The sequence below is a fragment of the Acanthopagrus latus genome, chromosome 16, assembly GCF_904848185.1.
Source record: "Acanthopagrus latus isolate v.2019 chromosome 16, fAcaLat1.1, whole genome shotgun sequence".
NCBI lineage: Eukaryota > Metazoa > Chordata > Actinopteri > Spariformes > Sparidae > Acanthopagrus > Acanthopagrus latus.
The window spans coordinates 18,549,488-18,576,088 of record NC_051054.1 but is presented as its reverse complement, the minus strand read 5'-3'; the positions used below and the strand labels follow the sequence as shown (position 1 = coordinate 18,576,088).

At 40.1% G+C, this 26,601-nt stretch overlaps 1 protein-coding gene across 1 annotated transcript in view; it reads left to right on the top strand.

Moving 5' to 3' along the window:
- The first annotated feature begins 3,629 nt into the window (after positions 1–3,629).
- Positions 3,630–26,601, top strand: part of lingo2b (leucine rich repeat and Ig domain containing 2b) — a 34,725-nt gene continuing 11,753 nt past the window's right edge. The window contains exon 1 of the mRNA XM_037072720.1: positions 3,630–4,111. The gene's annotated coding sequence lies outside the window, so the exon portion shown is untranslated. The remainder of the gene's footprint in view (positions 4,112–26,601) is intronic.

Sequence of the window (26,601 nt, the reverse complement as noted above, 5' to 3'; positions counted from 1 at the left end):
CAGTCTTTCACCACAGGGAGAAAAACTGGAGTGCTCGGTTGTCTCGCCAGAACCCCATAGAGATATCAGCCCCACAGGTACATGCTAATTAAGACAGCGGAATCAGTATTCCTGCCATCCTCCCCACAGCGACACACACACACACACACACACACACACACACACACACACACACAGGCACGCTTTCATGCTGAGAGTTAAAGGAGGCAGGAGACAGTAAGCTTAGCTTAAACAGCTGTAAACAGGGGGAGACAGCTAGCCTGGCTTTCTTCAGTGTTAAAATCCATCTACCACCATTTTAAACATCTTGGTATCTTGCTGACTTTCCATGCAATCATACTACCTCCAAAATTAGCTAACCTGTTTGGTTGGATTAAAACGGACCGTGCTGTTTTTCTGGTTGGTGCTGTCATTCTTTCTGTTGTGAGAGACAATGTAGAGAAACGACAAACCACTTAAATCTTTTGGAAAGAAACATTTTGTAATGCCGCTGTCTGCCAAAGAAGAAGATGATGATGTATGACACCGCCACTTGTGCCAACTGTGTGCTTTATCACAGCCAAACCAGGAAAGATATTAGCCAATCAAGTTGTTGCACTGATTGGTTAATGGTTGGGTCAAAGAAGTTGGTGCAAGGTGGAAGTGTAACCAGTGGGAAAAAAAGGTATTTTAAATCTTATTTTGTAGCAAAGTCTCCAAACTTTTTAATGACCATTGGGCTTTCTCCCCATTCATTTAGATTGGGGCCGGGTCTTGTTTACCCAATGTAACAACCAGAGGCCATTGCCAAAGATGGCTGCCGAGTGGCAAGATTTTTTAGTTGAACCCAACAACTGGATGAAGACAGCTTGAAAAGGTGGGTTCACTGTCGGCTTGCAAGCAGACTCTGGTGCAGGTTGGATGTGGTGTGAAAGTCAGCAGACCAACAGCAGTTGTTCTATATTTATTTATTTTTTATATTTGTTATTTTAGCAAGCTTCATAAACTAAAGTCCAAATAATTACATCTGCTGATTGTGCACTGTTCTTATAATTGATCTGTGGGCCGAGCCTATAGGCTGTGTATTTATAGAAAATCATTTCTAATGTTAACATGTATGCATGTCATCAAAGGTTATCTCCCTGATTAACGGGTAGAGTGTACAGAACTGCTGTGTTGTATCCCTTGTCAGCTGATTAAAAAATGTGTTACAGCGATCCCACAGTAATAATCCTAGAATCATTATTGTGTACAAGACGCCTCTGTTTCATCTCTACCTGTTACTCATTGCATAACATACATTTGATTCACAGTCTAATAACGCTAATAATCTTTATTATTATTTAACAGAACATAAATACACACAGAAGTAAAGTGCTTTGTTAACTGCTGTGGGGTTTGATTACCCCACTTTGGTTATGATGATGTGCTTATGATCCAGGATGACGCTCATCAAAACTGTCCAACCAACAGGTTACATATTAGTCTGTATTACTTCATTTTTACTTCTCTTAGTTCATCTGTAAAAAGTCAGTGTGAACAGCAACCAAACCAGAACTAAAATGCAACAATGCATCATTTTATCACTTGGTCGTGACAAAACGAACCGAACTACAGGTGTTGAAACAACATTAGAACATTTTGTTATGGGTCTGGGTTGAACAATTGACCACCACACGAAAAAATAACTCCTTCCAAACCGTAACATTATCAACGGTTGAAAAAAGTGAAAGATAAGGGAAAGTATGGTGTGTTTGAGACAAGGATAAAGGCCAAAAGTGGATGAAAGCTGATCTTGGATTGGTAACACAGAGCAGTGTAAGAAATACAGAAGAACGTATTCATTTGTTTGTTATTTTTTAAAGGAACTTGAGGCAAAAACTAACTAGATTCCACAGGCGCTCCTCTCTTTTTGCCTCATGCTGTGAGCTGCTGCTCACTGGTTATATCAGACTGATTGACTTGGAAGTGCCAAGTCAGAAATAATATGAAACAGAGCTTCCTTGAAAAACTTTCAAAATAAATGAAAAATTATTTTTTCCAAAAGTCATTTCAGACATGTGGAAAAAAAATGACATAAAATTATTATAAATTATAATCAAAACTTTACAGTTTTAACTAGTTGAAGGTGACAGGGCTACTGCTCTCCATATCATGAAATAAAATCCTGCTTATTGTGGGGAGGATTTGGGGTTTGATTGATATATGAGCCAGGTATTGACCCTTGAAACCCAGATAGGCTTATCTTCATGTCACCTCTGACATAGTGATGTGTTTCTTTCAACAGGAATTGATTGGAGAATTGATCAATGCTGGTTGTCTGTGAAAAGCCTTTGAGTTGACATTTTGATCTGATCACCACCAATGTTGTGTTTTCTTCTATTTCTTCGCATCGACTATCCTTATTGTCATACTAGTAACTTTGTAATTTAAATTCTCCTTTCTATGTGCCAGTGTGTTGCGTACATGTCCACCCTTGGTCAAATGTTCCATTGTACGGAGGACAAATACTGACTTATTTGACAAAGAATGAACAAATGAAGAAACGGACAGATTAATAAATGAATGAGGTGTCAAATACACTAGGCAATAAGTAACTTGACACATGATAAATGGATAAAATAACTAAAATAGCCACATAAATCAGGAAATAGATCGAATCGAGGCATCGTGATCAGGGATTGCTTACAATTTGCATTTCCCAGTAGTTTGTTTGCAACCTAGCTCACTCTACAGCCCTGTGACCTTCATCTCTTAATCGCTAGTACTTCTACTCTCAATTGATGATGACTTCTTGAACCTTTGCGTATCTCCTTTTTGTCTGCATTCTGGTATGTATGTGCAATTAAATGATTTTCGTATTGTTTTGTCTCTTCGGAAAAATCTCAGGGAACTTTGTTTTACTCAGCAGCACTTTCTTAACTGAGCTCCAGTCACACTGGACTAGTATGACCTGGCAGTCTATAAGCAGTTTGTTATAATTGCAGTGATAGTCTGTGCAGTGATAGTCTGTGCTGAGTGAAATTTCCATTGCAAATTACCCTTTACACCAAACACAGAGCTGCTGTAATAATATTAGTTCTTGAACATCAGTCAACAGCTGTGCTGTGAATTTCCCTGGTAATAGAAGCATGGTGGAATAGAGATTTATTTGGCTATATATTTACATTAAAAATTTTCTTTCAAATACATTGTATCCACAAGGGTGTTCATGATATTGGATTTTGACACCACAATTATCACGATTATCAAATAATTTATGATGATAATGATAATATCATGATACCTATAGAAAGGGTGAAAAAAAACTTTAACTTGTTGATTAAGTTGTTTAGAGTTTAGACAGTTAAAGAGTCTGGAGGTTCATAAATCTCTGCATGTATTTTCCAGGAATATTTTGACAATATATAACAATTCTTTTTCTTTTTGCCTATGTTCTACACATAAAGTTATTTGTTATTTTCTAAAATCATATACTTCACATCTTGTTAAAAATGTAATGAATTAATACATTTATTCAATTTATCCAACAACATTTCATCTAAATGTCATTTCCATGCTAATATTTGAAGTACATTCAAGTGATGTCAGCCACCTTTTTTTTACGTTTAATTATGTTTTTATGTTGATTAAACTCATTTTATATCCCATTCCAGGCTTTTATTTTGAAGGCACAAATCACATCAGCCTCACCATAGCTGCAGCTGCTGGCTTTACGCCTCTCTCTCTCTCGCTCCTCTCCTCTCCTCTCCTATCCTCTCCCTTCCGTCTCTGTCTCTCTATCTCTCTTTACCCACCGTCATCCATCGCGGTTGGTGCCGATGCCTTGTTCAGCCTAGAGCCGCCGTCTGGAAGGATGAGCCACCTGCTCAATGGAGAGAAAGTCAGATTTGAACAGAATTAAGAAAATCAAAGAACATTTTTTTTTTTTTGAAGCCAGTTTTTTTTTTGTTTTTTTTGTTTTTTTTTTTACAGGAGACAGAGTGAAAGGAGGCCGACTAAGTAGCAGGATTGCATTCCCAGTGTGTGCAAGTGTGTGAGTGTGTGTCAGTCAGAGTGCACGCCTCGGACCCCCCACTCAGTGATGTGAAACGTGAAGGTGGATTTTGGCATGTGGAGGAGCAGGTAAAAGGTAAGGCTCGTGACACTTTATTGATCGCTGATCAGCTTTTACACCCCGGTGTGGAGCTCATGTGCTTTCAATCTGTTGCCTGGGTAGAACTGGGAAAACCTTTTCCTTGCACCACTCACTATCACCTGACGTTAACTTAAAAAGATATTGACATGTGATTTCATCAGCAGACTGTAGGCGTAGTCTCAATCTGGGGGAGAGGAGTGAGGAAATTGATAAATAGATGAATAAATCAAAATAAAAGACGAGAGGTGATGGGCTCTACATGATGCCTGTGCTGATGAATGGAGATTAAAAAGCTTAGCCCTCTGTTTGGGGAATGATGTAGGTGGTGAGGGGAAGAATATGTGGTGCATTCACTGTGCGAGTTTGGATGAATGACGACACTTTTCCCTCCCTTCAGCACTGTGGGATGAAAAAGGGAATCATCAATTAAGCGGTATTAACATGAAAAAAATAAATAAATAAAGATTTGTCTGCGGTGGCAAAGCCTGTAGATCTTACTGTAGTTCTGAAAGATGGATGCAGCAAAGAGATTGCATATGTACACTGGATGACATGATGACTGCAACACACTTCACAAGGTGGATAAAAACCCTCCCCGAGCTGCACAGCAGGGGATGACACATGCACTGTATGAAGTTGGTGGCTTGTACTCTGCTGTGAGTCAAAGTGGCCCTGCAGTAGAGAAACCCCCCCCACCCCACCCCACCACCACCTACCCTCACAGTGGCCCTCTAAAAGCCTGCGGGGGTGAGGTATAGTGTAGATACATCCTTTCATGCGGATGAGTGCACGTAAAAAAAAAAAAAAGAAAAAAAAAAAACCTCACTTTACACACTCCCATCCTGAGCTTAAGTATGAGAAATAGGACTGAATTATAAATGAGTTATGCTCCAGCCGAGGGACTTGGCTCCTGTCTCTTGCCTGACTTCCATGGGCATTAATTGAGTACGGCATCGCTACAGTAATTGTGTACAAATTTAATCTGCTTGTTCTTATCTTTTTAATGGAGAGCAAAATTCAGGGGAAAATGGGAAGAAATGCATTTGTAAGCCTTATCTGAAAAGAAAAGAAAAGAAAAGAAAGAAAAAAAAAAAGATAAACGAACAGTTTAGTGAACCGAGTCACATGATTTATCACAAAATTCCCACACCTTGCGCTTGACATCTGAAATGTAAAAGTCGACTTTCATACGTTTTCGTTGTGACAAATAAATTGAGGTGCAGGGGAATTTCCTCCACCCCAGCTGTCTCCAAGCAAGAGGGATGCTAATGGGGGAAAGAGAGGATACAGGCGTTACCGCTGCAAGATAGAGAGAGGAGGAAAAGGGAGAGAGAAAGAGAGTGCGTGTGTGTGTGTGAGGCGTTTCCATGGCAACCTGTCAGGGGTGTGTTTGTTCCCCGGAGATGGTGAGGGAGCGGAGGGGAGGAGAGAGGGATGAGAGGCGAGGAGAAAACTATCCCTTGTTAAGGGTGAGAGGGGGATGGGAAAAGGAGATAATGGAGGGAAGAGGGGAAGGCAGTATTGTCTCACCTCACCCTCCACACGCCGCCTCCTATTGTTTGTGTCCCCCCCCCCCCTCCCCCAACCCTGCCGTGTTCTCTTCGTAGGCTCCCTCACGCCACCTCCTCTGTTCATTTGGAAGTAAGTCGCGGGGATCGTCATGGCTGTGTATGTTTGTGTCACGGTATCATCGAGGGCATGAAAGGGTTGACGGGTTCAAGGACATTTTCTATTGACTCTTTCAGTCTTTATCGCATGCCCAAACTCTTGATCTCCACAGCGTCCCTGGTCAAGTTCCAACCCTTCGCATTTATTGCTCCTCCTGATGACCAAACTAATGAGTTGGGACCTCTATTTCCCTCAGATGGTGCCAAGAAATGTGAAAAGGCGGCAGCAGTGTTTGGCTTTTATCTGCTCAGTGTTTCACTCTGTTCACTTCTGCTGATTGTATTTATTGCTATTGTTAGAAGACTTCCAATCTCTGTGGCTATTAACTCAAAAGCCACTCTCGTGTTCACTTCTGGCTACATCGATGTGACACACCCACAGCAAACTGTAAAGCAGGCTCGCAACTAATGATTATTTTCATTGTTGATTAGTCTCTCGATTATTTTATATATTAATTGATTAGTCGTTTGGTACAAAAATTTCCATCAGTGTCAAGACCAATATGATGTCCACAACCCAAAGATATTCAGTGTATTGTCAAAGAAGAATAAATCTACGAGAAAATATTCACATTTGAAGGTGTGATTTGTAAGACTTATGGTTATTTAGCATGCTAACCAGCTAACCAATAACCCTGTGCTCGCTGTATAGACAGCAACTGGTGCTTTGAGCTACTACTACTAAGCTAACTAAGGCAACTTCAGTTAGCAGTACTGAGCATATTACTGTGATGATATGCTGCACCCTATGTGTTCTGAGTATGAATTCAACATGTGGTCAATTCCTACATTTATATTCATATTGCGTCTTTAAAAAAAAAAAATGGAATCAGCCGCTTGACTCTTTCTTATTTCTAGTACTTTGTGCCTAGTATAGATGTGTTATATTTCACTGTGGGACATTTTGTGTGGTTGTGTCAGTTGTCTTGACTAAAAATGTAGATGCTGTAACACAGTCATTAATAAAAACGTCCATGAAAATTGATACAAATGTTAGCAACCTAGGAACATGTATCTATCTTATATGGTGTAAATGCAGGATACAGTGACATAATGCAGTGCGTGTTGCACTGACATATTGCTGAGTATCCTTATTTAATTGTGATGTTGAAATGAGCATGAACATGGATTGCTCAAATAAGTGCCTAAACGTGTTTGTATTCAGCTTTTAAATCATTGTTTGCAATCAACTGTCATCACAATAGAATGACTGCTGACTGCTGAACACACAACTAATTGCTTTTTCAATTATGGTCTGAGTTAAATTTTTCTATGCAATAACTAGTGTGGGAAATGCTGTTCAGCAGCCGATGCTCATATCTCAGATTTTGGAGCTTCACACCAACTCCTGGAGTCTGCATCAGACCAAAAAATGTTGCATTATTAAGTGCATTTTCCACATTACATGTCAACGTAGCGTGTAATGGATTACCAAAGCAAAGAAGTGAGATAACCCTAAAACTGGTGGCTGCTTGTCAGGGTAACTGTGGCTTAGGGGGTAAAGCAGGTTGTCCATTTATCTGCAGGCCGGGGTAGGTGGAGGTATCTGATCTTGACGGCCTTTACAGCGTGTAAGTGTGTGTCTGGGCGGATGGTCATTAGCAAGTTGGCACCTTGCATGGCAGCCTCTGCCATCAGCGTGTGAATGTGTGCGTGAAAGGCTGTAGGTGACAAGTGTTATAATGAAGCACCATGAAAAGTCCATTTGCTTGGATGATAATAAAACACATTCAGCTGTCTGAGAAAAATGAAAAATGTACAGTATGTCAAGTAATGCCAAGAATAGCTCACATGTGGGACTGAAATGTGCAAAAACAGTTGGGTTTCGAACAGAAGGCAGCACCTGTGTTTTCTCCAGTGTTTTAAAAACATATGTAGATTGTAATTAATGTGTTTTAGAGAGCGTTGTACTCAGATTCAGTAACCTTCCTTGAGAGTTTATGTCATGAATTCAGCTTCCAGTGTAGATAAGAGATAAGATAAGATAAGATTGGTAACTAGGCCTTTGGGTCATCAGGTGTCAAAGATGCAAAGGATCCACCGCCTTCACTGTGTGTACAAGTCAGTGCAGAAATTCTTTCACTCTATTGTTGTGGGTGGATAGTAGTGGAGAAAGCAACCGTGCTCAAAGTTGAGCATTTTCCAACTTACTGCAAGTCATTCGGAACAGACAGCTTGCATAGCAACAGACGAGTTTTAGATGAAAATCTTCACTCTGATTGCGTGAACATGTGATCCCCCCCAAAGAGTCATATTTACAAAGCATTTAAGTACGAAAGATTTGGGCCCCAGGGGTTAAATAAAAAATCTGAAATATGACGTCTTGTAAGAATTTTTCTTTAAAGGCTGATATCACAGTAAAATAAAAAGCTATCATGAATGCCTAGATGTCAGCTCTTCAGAAAACCACTGAAGTGCAGGATGGAGGGGGACTTTTATGTCTCTTAAGCAAAGAAAGACATGGTTTCAACAAGTTAAGAGAAAAAAAAAACAATCCCACACAAAGTCACAAAGATGTGATAAAGTGCTTCAAATTGCAGGGATGAAACCATTCTTTAATGGGAACTGCATTTTACGTGACGTTAAGAGCTCTCTGACAGTCTTCTCAAAATAGGCACCAACACAGGGTGCAGCCCAGGTGCTCTTCCAAAATGGCTGAAAAGTATAGAGACAGCGCTCCATAAAAGCTGAATTTACAAATCTCAGAATGCTTGTGAATGTTTTGACTTAATTTCTTAATTTCACTGTCTTGTGGGAGAGGAGGCAGATAAAAAGGATTCACAGATGTCCCAATTAAGATTGCAGCACCAAGAACAGGCATATAGTATGCACATCACAAAGGAACAAAATTAGAACATATGCATCACCATATGGGAGAAAAATGATCCCATGCAGACAGTATAGCATTCTTATCTTTATTTTATCTATCTCCATGTTTTTATTCAGAATCAAGATTTTGCCAGAGTGACAGGACGGTTTTGCTCTCTCCCGATGTAGCCACATAACACATTAGCAATGCAGCATGCTATAAGGGGAACTTGGTTGTTATTGGAGACCAATTGGTTGGTTTGACAGGGAAGACAAGGCTGGTCTGTGGGGCCCTTTGCTGGTGTGTGATTAGCATTGCAGATGCCAATTTCTGTAGGCGTCAGTTTCAACAAACTCAAGGTTCCCCCATCTCCAGTGCATGATTAAGATGTAACAGTCATGCGTGGGAATATCACAAGAGCACAATTATGCTCCAGCACTCTATTTTTCGCTCAGGTATGTTGCGCCTCCTCCTTACCTTTGCCACATAAATACGCACAAGGGCTCGACCCACATGGGGTGTTTCAGCGGCAAAGCCGTGTTCGTCTCAAAGCGTCAGCTTTTATCGGATGGGATTCAAGTTAACGTTGGCTTCCTTCTCTCTGGTATTATCACACAACGCTGGTTATGGCATTATTCAGCTCCCGATATTTTTTGAATCATTTGCAAGCCTGTTGCACCAAAGTTTGTTTTCTTCTCCTGAGATGGTGACGGCATGACCCACCCTACTCTGCCTGTGATTGGTTTGTACTCGTTGCCTTTTGTTTGGGTTGTTAGATTCAGATATGAGGACTGATGGGGTGAAAAGCAGGTAAGCAAAGTAGAAGCAGAATAGGGCATCAAGTACGGCAAGAAGCAGTTTTTTGTAGTTTGACAAGGAAGACAAGGCTGGTCTGTGGGGCCCTTTGCTGGTGTGTGATTAGCATTGCAGATGCCAATTTCTGTAGGCGTCAGTTTCAACAAACTCAAGGTTTCCCCATCTCCAGTGCACGATTAAAATGTAACAGTCATGCGTGGGAATATCACAAGAGCACAATTATGCTCCAGCACTCTATTTTTCGCTCAGGTATGTTGCACCTCCTCCTTACCTTTGCCACATACTGTAAATACACACAGGGGCTCGACCCACATGGGACGTTTCAATGGCAAAGCCGGGGTCGTCTCAAAGCACCAGCTTTTCTTTTCTGCAGGATATTCAGTATAAAAAAAAGAATGTTTGGCTGAAGGAAATGAGATGCACGTGAGTTGAAGTTCCCAGAGAAACAAAAGACAAAGGAATCATTTATAGGTGGTGTGGAAACACTGCTAAGAAGTCATGATCATAAACATTTCCAGAGCCATAATCCTAATAATAAACATAACAGTAATCATAATACTACACACAACCATTACCATAACTATAATCATAAAGATTATAATGGCAATCATAGCAATATTACTATGCTCATGGTTATTTAATGCAGCTGAAGCATTAGAAAATCAATTGAGGTTACGGTCCTCCCACAGACAACCAGTGTCGTATTGATCCATTTTAAAATAAATACGTGATCAATCAAACTGCTTTGTATCCATTACTGTAGAAAATGGTCAGAAGCTGATTCCAAATGACGGTCTGTAGTATTGGGGCCATTCGTCAGAAAATCAATAAACTGTATTGGTGTAACCTCCTGTTTATGTGCACTCACAGATCACTCTTCCGCACAACTGAACATGATGTACAGACAGGATTTTGCTGATAGAGGAAGAGCTACATCACATATTTTTTTTATGAATGTGTTACAGTATGTGCAGCATTTTAAAAGATCTGTCGGGTTTTTTTGTTTTGTTTCGTTTTGTTTTTACCAAATACACAATTGTGATATAGATATCTGTGTATTGTTAGAGCTTATCTTTCTCATCAACGTGTTCTCATTAAAATGACTGACTTATTACCTCATTAACGTTGTTAATATTAAAACTTTGATGTTGGATTTCTTCTCCAATATAGATATTGTTGCTTTAAGAACACAGTGTGCAGTACAGCTGTCTGTATAGCCTTGAACCACTAAATCTACACATGGCTTTGATAATCCACAAGCTCATTTGTTGCCTTCGTGTAAGTCAGTGCAGTCCTCGTGGTTCTATATCACGTCTTGTAGCACAGCACATACTAGAGGAAGCAGCATGTTGTTGCTGGGGACTCGAAATACTTGAAAGTGCCTGTCAAGCTCGCTGCTGTATATAAAGATGCTCAGCTCTCAGCAATGTCAAGAGCACATAATAGCAAACATCCTCCCCATTGAGAGATGAAAAAATGAAGCAACAAGCTAGTTCTCCGGACGACAAACTCCGGCCAGTAAGGTGTGAAAAACCCTTTCAGCACATTGGTTGGATTCAAGTTAATGTGGGCTTCCCTCCCTCTGGTATTATCACACAACACTGGTACATATACATATTTTCGGAATCGTTTGCAAGCCTGTTGCTCCAAAGTTTGTTTTCTTCTCCTGTGATGGTGACGGCATGACCCACCCTACTCGGCCTGTGAATGGTTTGTACTCGTTGCCTTTCGTTTAGATTCAGAGATGAGGGCAGATAGCACTGGCACTGGCTTTGTAGTGGCTTGGTTACTGTGTAAAGTTGGCTAATTTAAGAAACTTGCTAGCTGCTTATAGATTGCTGATAAGTAATATTAATTCACAGTAGTATGATAACAATAGCAACAACAACAGTACCAAACATATTTCAGCTCTGTCTCTTCTGAGCTAGGACTGAACTGATGGAAAAATTCAACATCAGTGGCAACAATACCTGAACTCAGACAATGACTGTGAGTAATATCAGAAAATACCGTGGTTAAGAGTTGCAGGCAGATTATATATCAGAAAAAACAGATTATATTCTGCATTATATTTGTGTTTCAGTGTATTTCGGAAAGAGAGGCAGAAGAGGAAGGGATTACTTGTGACATAAGCCATGAGCCAGATTTGACATCAGAATGTCAGTGTACCTGCCAGCAGTCCTACCCTCACCCTAAATTTTTATACATTTCGGTATTTATTTTTAACAGTGAGGCCTGTAACCCTGCATCTGCAGGAGTGCTCTTTGCATTTGGCCCATATTCTATCATTAGCTCCCCCAACCCCTCTCCTGCTGCCTCCCTCCATCTCTGCTACTGCAAATTCACTCTGGTCACATGTACGATACAAATGATAGACACAAAGAAGAGGGAAATAGATAACACATTGTTCAGGTGGTAGAAGTGAAATCCTTCATCACACTTGAACAAAAACAGGCAGAAATGAGCAAGGAAGGTTATAAAGAACTTAAGAATTGAATAACAGAGCCAAAAATTATGCCAAAAGTCAACAGGGAGGCAATTTTTAATGTCATCTAAAGTGCATGGAACCCAATAGAGAAAATTAAAGTGAGAGCAGTGTTGGGTGAGTGGGAATAAAGACCAGATCATAAATGTGCACTCATGCACTCATCAATAACAACAATACCTGAACTAAGACAGAAAAGAAAAACGGGTTAAGAGTTGCAGCATAAAACAACATATAACATGTTTATAATGCCAGAAAAAAACAGATTATAGTCTGCATTATTATATTCAGTGGGAAAACAGAGTTCCCAGGGAATACCCGCTGTACTCTTCTAACCACCGTATCAATATGATCGGCCCAGCGAGGAGTGGTCTTAATGCCCCTCCTCATTATAGTGCACTTCAAAGAACACAAAGGCCATTAAGCAGACAGTGTAGCACCAGGCATAAGTTAGAAACGGTGGAGTCTGTGGCCTCTCAGCTGTGATGTTGTGTGAATGGCAGCGCTCTGGCTGATCCTCTGTCTGAGAGCACACTCCTTGCCGTGGGGCCTTGTGGCTGGTTGACGGCCAAAGCCATAGCTTCAGTGGCTTTTTAGGATGACAGCATCGGCGCCACAAGCCCTGCGAGAGCTGTGTCCTTCTGTGCTGCAGAGACTCTGAGCATCTGAACTGACTGTAGCATCCAGAGTATATATGTAAGTGTATGTAAGTATGTTTTGGTGGCTAAATGTATTTCATATGCAGTAGGGTTCCAAACGGGTGTTGTGAAATGTACCTACAATTTTTCTTACATGTATTTCTCTTAAAAAATCTAATTTGTAGGAAAGTTGAGTCTCATTCCCAGCTCAATAAATACTGACGGTGGTGCTGGTATTGTATGTCAGGTCGGCTGCCATCCTAAAGTGTCACTACAAAAATTACATTTCTTACAAACTGGACCTTTAAAGGCTACGTCATTAAAATTCTACTCAACTCCATGCAAATTGCGAGTCGGTTGATGTTTCGTAGTCTGCAATCCATTTCTGAAGCTTCACAGCAAAACAGCATTGTGGTATTCTCCTAAATAACATCATGCGTTATTCTAAATAATACATAGTCAAGATCCTGCACCCAGTTCAAATGAGCATTAGCTAAAAATGTTGTGAATTACATCTTTTAGAATCAAGTGAGGATCTCTGGGCATCCAAAGACTTGGAATTTTGCTGAATAAGCTGTATGGAGCCATTTTATGGGGATGGTCACTGTTTTTTATATCTGAAAACATCAGCTACAGTTGTCTGGGAAAGTGCTGCAATGTTTGTTTTTTTGTGCTGTAAAGCTCCAGAAATGTTTTGTGAACTACAAAACTTCACCCAATATTTAATCAACATGAAGAAACGGAAACAGTAACTAAACTTTGATTTTTGGTCAAAATTATCCTTTAAGGTTAGAATAGTAAGTGAGCTCAAACACACTTAATGACCTTTTGTTTTGAATTACTGTATTCTCACTGGTGAAATGTGGACTCGCCACATGAACAAATGACTTCGGACTAGAACCAGCACCAAACTGTCCTCAACATCTGGCGTGGTTTTGATTCCCCCTGGAGATGAGCAAGTTACCTAAGAGTTAATCTAATTTTGGAGACTTTATGTAATTATGTTAGTAGACTGCCTCTGACAAAGTCACATGAGAGGAGTGTTTTTACATTATGTTGTAGTGTGACCTATAATATTCTCAAAAAGTGTTTCACAGTTCACTGCAGAGACAAATGTGACTGCAACCTTTGTTCCAGAAAAGTTTGTACTGATCTGGATTGTTCGCCTGAATATATCACAGATGCGGGAGACAGCCACAGATGACTTCTCATCTATAATTTGATCTGACTGTGCAGAAAACATATTCACAGTGTCAGACAAGCAGACAAGAGGATGACAAAGAAGCAGTAGAAAGAATTTAATACAAATTCCATTCAACTCTGTTGCATTGCAGTGGTGGCAGAAATTTCATCTCAGAAACTCCAGGTGCTAGGATAAATCTAAATTATTAAAAATATATTTAGTGTCTGAAAAACTAAAGCAAAACATTTTTTGTGTGTGTGTCAGTTAATGTAAAATTGCAGAACACAAGCAGACAACAGGCATCTTTCCTAAAACGTGCATGTGGCAGGATTAAAAAGTCAAATTGGAGTGCTGTTCTTCAAGCACCCAGTAGGTCTAATCAGGAGATGAGCGTTTTGTGTCTTCCTCTTATTTATATGAGTTTATACATAAATATCTTGCTGAGAGCAACACTGATGCAAGCTCTGCACATTTTGAGTTTGTACATTTTCCTGCTTGTTTGCCAAACTAAGTGTACTCCACTGCAATCCAGCTGGATGAATCACACTGAGAAATGAAATAGTCTGACTGATAGAAATGTGCACTAAGAGCAAAAAGTGTTTGGTGAGAGCCAGTTTCTGCATCAAATATTTTGGAGCAATCCAAGTTTCACACACACACACACACACACACACACACACACACACACACACACACACACACACACACACACACAGTGGAGTGGGTGAGCGAACAAATGGAGTGCTGAGGCTGGGACAGTGACAATTTGATGAGAGAACATCCTGAACGTGTTGCAGATCCCTAATTTTGCAAAATGTGCGAGCTGTCGTTCTCTCTGTGTTTTGTCAGCTGCTTTGGGGATTAATTAGCATAGCAGTGTTGGAAACGCATCCACTGCAGGAGAAGACTGTCCCTTATTTCACACACTGTTTGTGGGCCAATACACTGTCTTACAGGAGTAGACGGCTCACACTTCAGGGAACACTGAGGGAAAGAGACTATTAACAGCACATACTACTCTCAGCAAGGTGTTACTTGTGTGTCAAACAAGAAAATGTCACTAGATAATACTGCAGACTATTTTACATAACATACTACCACAACCTGTCTTTCTACTTAAAATAACCACTGTGCTGCCGTTTAAATTCTTTGTGAGGTAAAGAGGAGCCTTTTAGAGCCAAGCGCAAAAGTTTAAGAGTAAATCAGTGTCACACATTAATCGCAACACTATGAACCTGTCAAGCATACAGTATCAGTGATAAGGGTGAGGTGAAACCATGGTGTTAATTGTGTACAGTTTTTACATTTATGACACTGAAATTCACGGCTAGAGATCGCAAAGGTGCTTTACTGTTCGAGAGTGACACTGCTTGGTGCCACACTCTTCTCACTAATTACTATTATTGCTTTTTATCCCTTATTTCTCTCATATATCTCTGCCTCTGCAGAAGCAGTTAGCTGCTCAAATCTTTGTTTTACATTTTAGATGTTTAAGGTGTTTTAGTGATTTTGGAACTTCTGGAGGTTCTTATATAGTCATAATTCCTCAGAGGTGCAATATGTAGAATTTTAGTTTGAAACATTCAAAAATTTTACTAAAATAATCAAAAGAATGTGAAGAAACAACAGTTCTGGTATCATGTATAAGCTGTCTAAGTAATGTGTTGCAGAGATCGCTTTTGCAGTTTGAGTCTTTTCACTAGTTGTCTTTCATTTAGTCATCAACCATGGTATGTACCATAGTTATACATGTACCAATTCAAATATGTTACTTCTTAAAACAGCCTAGCGGTTCAGCTCCCACAGGTTATACATCATCACCTGACATGCACGATATACAAGATATGTCCTGTTTTAGCCCTTTAAATCCACCAGGAGTGGTTTACTCTACCACTGACTTGAGACAGACTTGACAATGCCCAACTGGGACTTAATGGGGGATCACAGCGATCTCAAAAGCAATCTCCAATTTAATTGTATTGTACTGTTAGGATGCAAAATGGTTCTATACTAAGCGAGTAAAAAAATATCTACTTTCTTTATCATGTTTATGAATTGAGAAAAAGTGGGAAAACATGTTTTGCTAGAACAATATTTCTTTTTTTTCAGTTGCCCTGCAGGACTTCCAGATTATAAGGCTCCCAGGTTCCCTTAACTGACTCGCTTAATGCACAATGTGTCACTCTGCCCATTGTGCTCAAATGATGAAAAAGAATCAATAATTAGGGTTCCTAATTTTTTTTTACAAGAGCATGTAACCTCACGAAACTGAAACAGTGATTGATATAATAATTCTAAAAAAAGAACCATCTGGTGTGCCAAATCAAATCTCACAGCGGGCCGTCATTGGCCCATGGGCTCCACTTTGGGGGGCCTTGTATCAGATTGTGAGGTAAGAGCACACTGTGATCGTACTTTAAAGAACCGTGGAAAACTACCAAGTAAAGCAGACAAATAATTGTAAATTGTTAAAAATTTTTAGCTTGTACAACTTAAAAATATGAGTCTTATTTAATTAGTAACACTGAGGTCATCGGTTTCCTGACTTGTTAAAAGTAAAGAAGTAACCCTAACCCATAAATTCTAGAGTGCAATGGCGGCCTAAAGGTTAAAAAAGTGATCTTAAGATCATAAGGTGCCAGTTCAATTCAAGGACTGGCAGGATAAATTTCGTAGGGGAAGGTAAAAAATCAGTGCAGGCCCCACCCTCATCATCACCCCCGAGGTGCCCTGAACAAGACTTTTAACTCCAACCACTCCAGTGGAGATGCTCAGAGGTCAGCAGATCAGACAATGGTTACAACTGGTTTAGAATCCTTTTTATTGTCATTGCACAGTACAGTACAACGGTTACTTCCAAGAGTGAAATTGCAATTATGATCAGGGAGTTCCGGCAAAGTATAGACTTCTTCTCAGTAAAACTTGCCTCAATAAATAAGTACTAATGTGTGTAAGTATATTTAATGGCTATAACAGAGACAGACATCAGCAATAGATGCGAGCCATAAATAGTATCAAAATATCAAGACAATGGAATACAAGTTGAAAATTCCAAACCATCAAAGGGGTATTAGTAAAGAGTAGATAACAGAATGCATTAGAGCACTCAGAGTGTAGAGCACTCAGAGTTTCCACAACAAAATGCTGCTACCCATGAGTTCATAAACTGAGAGTTTTATCTTGGGTGTTGGATGTTCGGAGATACATTTGTGCTCCTTCACTTAAATCTTCCTTAAGTCAGAGTTTCACAATTGAATCGCTTATAATTCCACCCTCAGACATTTGCAGGGTCACAGTTTGTCACTATACTCTCTTTATCAAGGGATTGATATTGTGACCCAAGGCTGTAATGTATCCTTTAGTTGCACCCAGCTCACCCAGAAGGTGCATACTTTAAGGCTTAGTGGTCTCTGTTGAAGGTTCAAGAAAGAGAGAAACTTTATTGCATTTTGTTGCTTTATGATAATGATCATTAATAGATGGCAAACGTTTACTGGTGACTAGCAGAGTGGAATCGTGCACATCCTAATCATCATAAGTTCTCATATTTATAAAATGCAATATCAAAAGTGCTGGTGCTTTCTATTCAAGATTCAAGAAACTTTACTGTCATTGTTCCACCATGCAAAACAGCAAAATGGCTTGTCATACATAGTACCAGTGAAAAATGTTCGTAACCTAGTTGTACCCCACTGTATTTTTTTCGGGGGGCCCTAATATGCACATTTTGATATTTGGTAAATAAACAAACCCACTTTAATGCCACATGATTGTTATTATATGCATTTATTTGTAAGGTATATATTTTAATTTATCAATTTATATTTAGGTATTCACATGCAATTGGTTCTATTTAAAGGAAAAGTAAAGCTAATGTGTGTGTAGAAATGTATTAGGCAATATTTAAACATTTGAATACAGTTTTAGACTGGAGATTCTTTTAGATTTTTCAAAGTATTTGAAAATGTATGTTGAACATTCATCAAACTAGGCAGTTCCTTTCTCCTCTGCCTGGGTCCTTTAGTGGCATGTGCCTAGAATGCCAATGATCCTGATCCTAGAATAGATCCTGCCCTGGTTGTACCATCACAGTTTGGTTAGGTTCAGGCAGGAGGAACTTGGATAGGTTTAGGAAAACACTGAAGTACAACATTGTGATTTGGGTTGAAATAACCATCTTGCATATGTAATTTAAATTAAGATCATACCTATTTTATTATTTTTGTGTTAATAAGCTAAAAGAAGTGTTCATTGATTGTGGTTTCACATTGGCCCCAAAAGCATTCTAATCAATGAAAGTCGTATGCTTGTTTTACCTGTCCATCCATCCTGACCTCCCCCCGACACAGACTTTGTCGCTCTTTTTCCTATTTCTCCTGACTTCCTCCTTTGCTGCTGTTATACTTGCTATGGTCACAAAAAGAAACACAAAAATAGCTAGTAATAAGCTGCTTTCACAGTCGACCTAGATGGTCAATATTTCTGATGATCTACTATCATCCTTAGCTTCAACAACCATAGGGAGAGACAAAGAAAGAAGGCTAAGGAATTTTACAAAAACCCGAGTACCAAACAATGTATGTTTTTTGGAAGGAAAAGTCATACACAGGTTCGTCTTCACATTACATATATTTCCCACGCCTAAAATCACCTGTGCAGTGACCTTAATTGGGCTATGGTATATAAAAGTTTTACAAAGGTAAGGTCCAGCTTTACCATAATACCCAAAAAACATGTTGTCTATTGCTCAGAACTGTGTCTGGTACCAGAAGCAGCTACTACTTACTCTGCTCCTCTCTGTTTCATTGATATAAAGTAGACAAGGTGCTAATGGATGCGTTCCACTACGAGTTCTCCATCATGTGTTAGACACAATCTTTGCTACAGAGGTCCTTTGGTCCACTGCTCCTCTGTATTGATTTTCTGGCATATGCTTGTTTTTCTTGAATGGCACAGATTCATAATGTTAGTACGGCTTAGCCACTGCACATAGGCGGCATCTGCAGGAGGATAATAATGCAAGGCCTCACTTTGGCAGAAAGGAGTTGAGAAAGATGATTTTCTGTACTACTTTCTCACTGGGAGGGTCTTTCAAATAACTTCCCTAGGAGATTTGCTGAGAGGCGTACCAGTCATTAAGACAACTACATATGGGGAAAACTGTTTTAACATACTAACAGAAGCTTTATCCAAACCACACTTCCTTCCAGGAGAGACAGCGAGAATTTAAGCCATTGTGTAGAGGTAGAAAATGTTCCCTCTCAGGAGCTCCTTTGAATATTCACGCATGCATGTGCATAGGAGTTACAGTGCATTTAGCGAACATTTAACTAGTTCATTCTCAAAAGGGTTGACAAATGCCAGCCTCCGCCTACGTTTGCAGGCAAAGGCAGGTAATATCTGGGAAAAGCACACACACACACACACACGCTCATTTTATGCTGCTGTATTCAGTCTGTGGATCCACATTCAGGTGTGAATACATCACAGCTTCTGTCTCAGCCACAGTGACCCTCAGACTTCTGTCACAATCAGTGGTTTAATTAGCAGCAGTTTTACCTAATGGAGAGATACAAACCATTGGGGAATTAAGCAATTATTAACATGGCCGACCAGTAAAAACTGTAAGAAAGTTGGTGAACATCATTTCTAGGAAAAATCCAAATGAGAAACCTGATCATATGAGGAATTAGTTAGTAATGGTTAGCGCTGATACAACTCCAAAAAAACTCATTTATCAAGCAAATATTCTCTAGTTCCAACACATTTTTAATAAATTACTCTGAAAACTCAGAGCTCACACATTTAACAACTCTATAAGAACACACCCACACAGCTTAAAAGCCTGCCAACTCCTCTCCAGTTAGTGGGAACTGAAGAAGCCTCTTGGATGAGAGGGGAAACGTCTTCAAGAAACTGAAACAAGTCCAGCTGCCTACAATTCAATACAATACCTAGATTTCACTGGTCCTGTTCACCCTTTACACAAACGACTACACCAATAGTCTCCCGGGCAAACCTGTTGTTTAAATTTTCTGACGACACTGCCATTCTCAGCCTGCTTCACCAGTCCATGACAAATTTCCCTTAGGGGACAATAAAGTATATTCTATTCTATTCTATTTACCGTGACCTGAATGACTGAAAACCCTCATCAATAGTGGAAGGTGACAAAGACATGGTGGGCTGAACTTTTATGGTCTGAATCGCGTGCTGGTGACTGGCGCTGCTGCCGAGGACGGACGCTGTTTTTCGGTACAGATCGACACACCCCTGATCGGAGCCCCCGGCTTTTCCATTCACAAAGACACCGGTCTGTCTCTGCTATGTATTGCTATGTCTGTCTGCTGCTTTGTATTTTTACAAAATATTGTAATTTTTAGATATTAAAAACTACATTGTGTCCCCTCTCGTCCCATTAACAACACGAGACTCACAGTTGGAGCACTACAGCTTGGCTCATCATGAAACTCTCCTGGTTGAATCCTCAGTCAATAAGATTGAGAACTGCATTAGGAAATACGTTTTTTTCATAAAACAAAAAAGTCGAAAGGTACAAGTCTGTGCACAGTAACATTTCAAACAAAAATTAACTCTGTCTGTTGATAGGGGAATACAGAATGAGGAACCAGCAGGTCCTCCCATTTTGCAACTGTATCAAAGCATGACTCAAAAATATATACTTTCTGAAAAACATCACACAAACCTCTGTGACTATATGGCAACCAGAAACATGTAGTAAAGAGTACCTGAGAAGGAATCACCTCGCGGAAATACTGAAAATAGAAAAAGAAAACAAATGATTTACCTTCTGTTTATTGGCTAGAGAACACAGCTTTTGAGCTTGTTGGAGTGAAATGTTTTTGTGTTGTGCCGAGCCTTGGTGGGATTAACTAAGGCCCGGGGCAAAAATGTTTTGTTGGCCCGCTTTTAATCCCTCCATCACCTGTCACCTCCGAGTTCCCATCCAGTACAGTCCAAAAAAAATAAGAAGTACTTGCATGATGGAGCACTTAATGGCCTTATCTTGTCTGTGTGTCACCTGGTTTGAGGCGCTGTGATCTCACACAACTTTTTTTAAAAAATAGGCACCCCTTTGGTGCCAAATAAACTACAAATTTTGACACTGGGTAAAATAAATGAGGTAATAATGCAGGACCCACTTAGGTCGATATTGTATTTAAGTAGAACAAATTTCCAAGTTGTTTTGGAATTCATCAAATCATGTACAACCAATTGAAACAAGTTGAAGGAGGGGTTGTTTGGGCCCAGGGGCTCTTGGGCCCTGAGGCGGATGTCTTCTTTGCCCAGCTGGTAGAGCTTCTAAAAATACAGGAGAAGAGTAGTTAAATGGGGTTAGAGAATGTTGAAACACCACTGAGGAGGGAGCATTTGTGCTCAAAATGATTGCTTCAGGAAGTGAATGTGAGAAGTAATCAGTGAGTTACGACAACCTTCACAGACACAGATACAGGATTTTTATTTGAATGTGAACTTGTGCAGCCTATGGAAAGTAACTTTTAATTCGCTCATTCAACGACATGTAAACCCAGCAGACTGCCAACGAGTAACTCCCACTAAATGTCATGTCATGCCAACATAGTCCATGCTGAGCATGAGGTGCCAGACTCTCTGTCACAAAGCTTTGATGAAAATGACTCTTTCTTTCCCTTTCACTCCAATGTCACCTTGGCTATCACGCCGAGTTGAATTAGTTTTGGAGCTGGAGTGAATTCTCGGTACTGACAGTGGCAATTGCTAATCCGTGAGAATGATTTGGTGACATGCGAAAGTGCTAATCCTCCCATGTTATTCAGTGCCAGTGAGGACTGCCTAATCCCTCGCTGAGGGTCTGATGTAAAAAGAGATGACGAAACGACTCTCGAAGAAGATGAACTGGGAGAAAAGTCCATATTTCCACAACACTGACATTAACACAGCCAATATTTACCGGCGCTCTATGTGCTTTGTTGTAAATATTTTTTGATGCAAAAACCAAAAACGTATTTGTGTGATGACTGACAACAGAGAGAAAATCATTTGTTCCTCAGGTAAATAGAAATCATGAATGTGGGAAAAAAAACAGTAGCTCATGAGGGATTTTAAAACCCTTTGGATAAAACTCTTCAAGGAAACATATTATGCTATTTTTCAATGGTTAATCTCTTAAAGGCCCCCTTGTAAATGTTCTTTCTGCTCTGACTGGTCAGCTGACACATGCCTGAGCCAACACCACTAACAAAAACAGAGCAGCTGCTCTAAATCACTTTCTACAAGCAAAACTACCCATTTGTCAGAAATTATGCGAATGTTTTTTTTTCATGGCTACATTGTTTTTTGTAGTAGTGCAGAGAGGAGTTTCTGACTTTGACCTTTATGACTTTTAAGACCATTTAAATGCACAGGAACCTGAAAGGAATATAACAACATAGCATACAAGGCCTCCTTTAAATCTGTTTTAAGTTACTATTGTGATTAAAAGCTAATCAACTCAATTAGACTTTTCTGAATACATTTGTCTCTCACAAAATGTTTTCTTGGTTTACATTTTAAAATACAGTAGCTGAAAGAAGCCTTGAGTGCCATCACAGCTGGTTTCTTTCACTTCATTCTTGTTATTAATAAATGCTAACAAGCAAATTACACAGAACACAGGGAAAATATCAGGTCCCATGCTGACATAGTTCGTGAGTGGAGGACACCTTCCAGGGATTGAGAGGAGATTAGGTTTTCAGAGAGAGAAATTGGGGATGAGAGCATATTGTAATTATGAATGCTTTGACGGAAAATGACTCATTGTTTAATTATAGACCTGTCAGAAGTATCCCTTCCTGGTATCCAATACCTAATGTAGAAAGATATAATGTTTACAATCAGGTGAAAATCCACCAGACCATCTACCTTTACATACAATATCTCACTGATTTTGATTCATATAAAAACTAAAGTGAAAAAACGACTATTGATTTTGTGCTGGAGCATTTTTGGATGAAAGCAGTGACCTACTTGTGTCTCTCATGTATGACTGCCACAGCAACCTCTTGCTGACACCAAGACTTCAGGAATTACCAACAGAAATAGTTTGGCACATAAGCTCCCACGATTAATGTAAACGAACAAGATAGATGGTGTTGATTAGTGAACTTTAGAGTAGCTGTTACGCTGTTCAGTTTTTTAACTATGGCCAGATCAAAGCTAGCTGTTTCCTCCTGCGCTCATTCCTCATGCTAACCTAAGTAGCAATGTTAAAAATCTCCTGGCTCCTGGATATATTAGAATCAGTATTTCTTTATTGTCCCCCAAACTGGGAAATGTGTTTGCCACAGCAGCCAAAGGACAGTAGTATTTAAAAAAAAAAAAACAACAACAAAAAAAACAATAATGATAGTGAAAAAGCAAACAATATAATTAATAGGGCTGTAACCATACACGTATCAAAACTGAAATCTCGACACTCAGATCCACAAACCTGTCTCGCGGTGTGAGAAGGCAGAATCGTGACACAACTTCCAGTCCAGATCTCGCCCTGAGAGCTATAAGTAGCCCCTTTCACACAGAGACGCTGCATTAACACCACAGCGGTGGTTCGCCAATTCTCCGCTGTTGGTCGTTCACACAGAGCGAAGCACCGCTGGAGTAAACTGTGTAATTCACACAGAAAGCAAATAATAATTAACATTTATTGTATTTATAAAAATTGACCAGAGAGTGCAAACTAAAAATTAGAATTGAGTTGTGTATGCTACCGGCAGCAGTGCTGGTTGTAGAGTCTGACAGCAGCGGGAAGGAAAGACCTGCGGTACGTCTCCTTTACACAGTTGGGGTGAAACAGTCTGTTGCTGAAGGAGCTGCCCAGGGCTGTGAACGTGACCTGCAGGGGGCGGGACTCCTGCACCAGCAGTGATGACAGCTTGTCCATCATCCTGCTCTCTCCCACCACCTGCACTGAGTCAAGAGGGCATCCCAGGGTGGAGCTGACCTTCTTGATAAGTTTCTCAAGTCTCCTCCTGTCTGCTGCCGAGATGCTGCTGCTCCAGCAGACTACTCCATAGAAAATGGCTGATGCAACCACGTAGAGTCATAGAAAGAAATCAGGAGTGCCTCTTGCACTCCAAAGGACCTGAGCTTCCTCTGCAGATGGAGTCTGCTCTGACTTTTCTTGTTTGTTGCTGCAGTGTGATCAGTCCAGTCCAGTTTATTGTTCAGGTGCACTCCCATAAGATGTCACCATGTCAATGTCCGTTCCCAGGATGTTCACCTGTGTGCAGGGTTGTTTGTGCCTGCAGAAATCCACCACCAGCTCTTTGGTCTTCCCAGCGTTGAGCTGGAGGTGGTTCTGCTGGCACCAGTCTACAAAGTCCTTAATGAGCTCTCTGTATGTTCTGTTGTCCCCCGTCTCTGATGAGGCCTGCGATAGCAGTGTCAGAGATCTTTTGTAGATGACTGTGTGGTTTGGGATGTACTACACAACCCTGCACAGCTGGTCTGCACAGGACTTGAGGAGCCTGGAGCTGATACCGTCTGAACCCATAGCCTTGTTCACCTCCATCACATTCCCCATGATGACAGAAGGGAGGACGGGTCTGTGGCGTCTCCTCCTGCTACGGCAAGCAGCTCCGGCACAGCACTTGCATCTCCTCCTCTTCAGCTTGCGGGGGACATCGGCCAACAGCTGATCCCTACTGTAAACGATAGGGCTGTGTACAGGCTCCCCAGACACAACACCAAACAGTGAAAAGAAAGCATATTAAGATCAGCGTGAAAAAAAGCAAGACTGGGCTCCATAGTTTGCATCACTTGTCTCATCTAACTCTTGGAAACAAAGTGATATAGAGATTTTAGCTAAAATGTTCTACCATCCCTTTAATCCCTTTACTGTTAAAACAAATGACTGTTTTGGACACCAGCAACTAACATTGTAGGCTACCAATGCCTGAATCCATCCAGTCGCTAGGAAAACATACTGACAGTTAACATTTCTGCAAATCACTTGTACATTCACATTTTTACATGACATAGGCCTATGTACCATAATTACATTTATACTATAAGTGTCACATGTTTATTACCTGACATTCATATCTGGAAGTGGAGGAAATGGTGATGGAGTTTAAGGCAAGAAAGCTGCCAGGTTTGTAAGTGGGAAGCTCCTGCTATTTTTGATAAGGGACCACAGCATTTCAACTAATAAAAAACTGACACCAGTAGATATTTGTGGCAACAAAAGATGGATGTTTTTGATGGGAAGTTGGGACATCGCCAGCCATGTTTGAGGCAAACAAAACCAGTAAACAAGAACATCATCTTTCTAACTGATTTTTGCAACAAAAAAAGGAGTTTGTCACAAGATAAAACTGAAATGTTAACCTAAAGAAATGTAAACTTGCAACAGAGGACAGTTTCAACATATCCATGGTTAGCAGAAACAAACGTACATTGCCTACATCATTTCTGGCAATATGGTTGTGCCAATACATATAGGCTGGAATCAAGTTTTAGATGATGGATTCAACTTTGATTCCTTTCAACATGCTATCTGTAATATTATACTCGCCTGTCATTTTTCTCAATAATTGAATCCGGTCGCACTGACTCTTATGAAAGCTTCCATTCTTACAAACACAACACAGACACAAGAGTTGGTGAGTCATTTACCCTTCACTTCCTAAAGTAAGTAAAACTGCCTTATTTATGAGCTTACTTGCTGTTTTTAAATGAAAGTACTTTCCATTGTTCTCATTTCCTCTTAAATCCAGAGAAGCGTCTGTTGAATCTTAAAATCAAGGACAGACTTTAATCAATACATGGGATCGATGTAGGCACCATATGATTGCAACAGGCCCCTACTACGACAGTACAAATGCGTCCCCTGAGTTCTGTGGCATACATAAAAATGTTAATAACCGGAGACTGTCTTACACCAGGGCTCCTTTTCCCTCGGTATATGTAGAGGTAAGGAAGAGATGTAAGTTACACGTGCCCTTTTAAAGAACTCTTTAATATTATGCCTTGGTTTAAGCTGCAAGAGAAAATTCTGAAGGCAGCTACAGGAGCTCTCTCACCTATTCGAAGAGAAAATTGCGTGTTACAATGCGTGTAATTTTCTTCCAGTAAGTACCACCTTGTATGTGGGCTAACCCCTACCCCAGCTGTAGTAAGCCTTGGATGGCACTCCTAAAAACTGCTGAACTTGAAACTGAACAATAATGCAGTTTGAAAAACCCATTATATGGAACTTGTTTGCAGGATATAATATTATTAGAATGGGTGCAGGAAAATCAGGTGTAATATGCAAAGACAAATCTCATTTTGGTGAATGGGGAAAGGGCCTGTGAGTCGGTGGTATGCATATACCATGAAAAATGGATGAGTTCCACCTCAGGAGACTAAAATTAGACAGAAACCTAATATGGAGAGTGCAGAGTGAATGCACGTTAGTGTTTGTGGGGAAAGAAATCCAGTGAAATCATTTGGAGAGTAGCTAATACTTTAGCTTTTAACTAGTTAATTAATTAATGAGGAAGAGATTTAATTTCCCTTTTTTTGTCCTTTAGCTGCAGGAGGAATGTTGCAGAGCATCTGCAGCAAAAAAGAAAAAAAAAAACGTTATTAATTAACGTTATTATAATGATGTTAAAATGTGCAGGCTCAATATTCACAATTGTTCTTATGGTTTATCAATTAAAGCTGTTTTATTCATACTGTAAATTTGTAACTCAAAAGCTAGCCTTAACGTTTCACTGAAGTTTTTGTTGTTGTCAAAAGCAGAAACTAATGGCTTTTTGTCATCCACACAGAGGTGTCACTCCAGCAAAGAAAGAGCCACAGTGCTTGTGTGATATTTGATGCCTGATGCAGGTTTTCTGTTCTCTTAAAAGGCTGCATT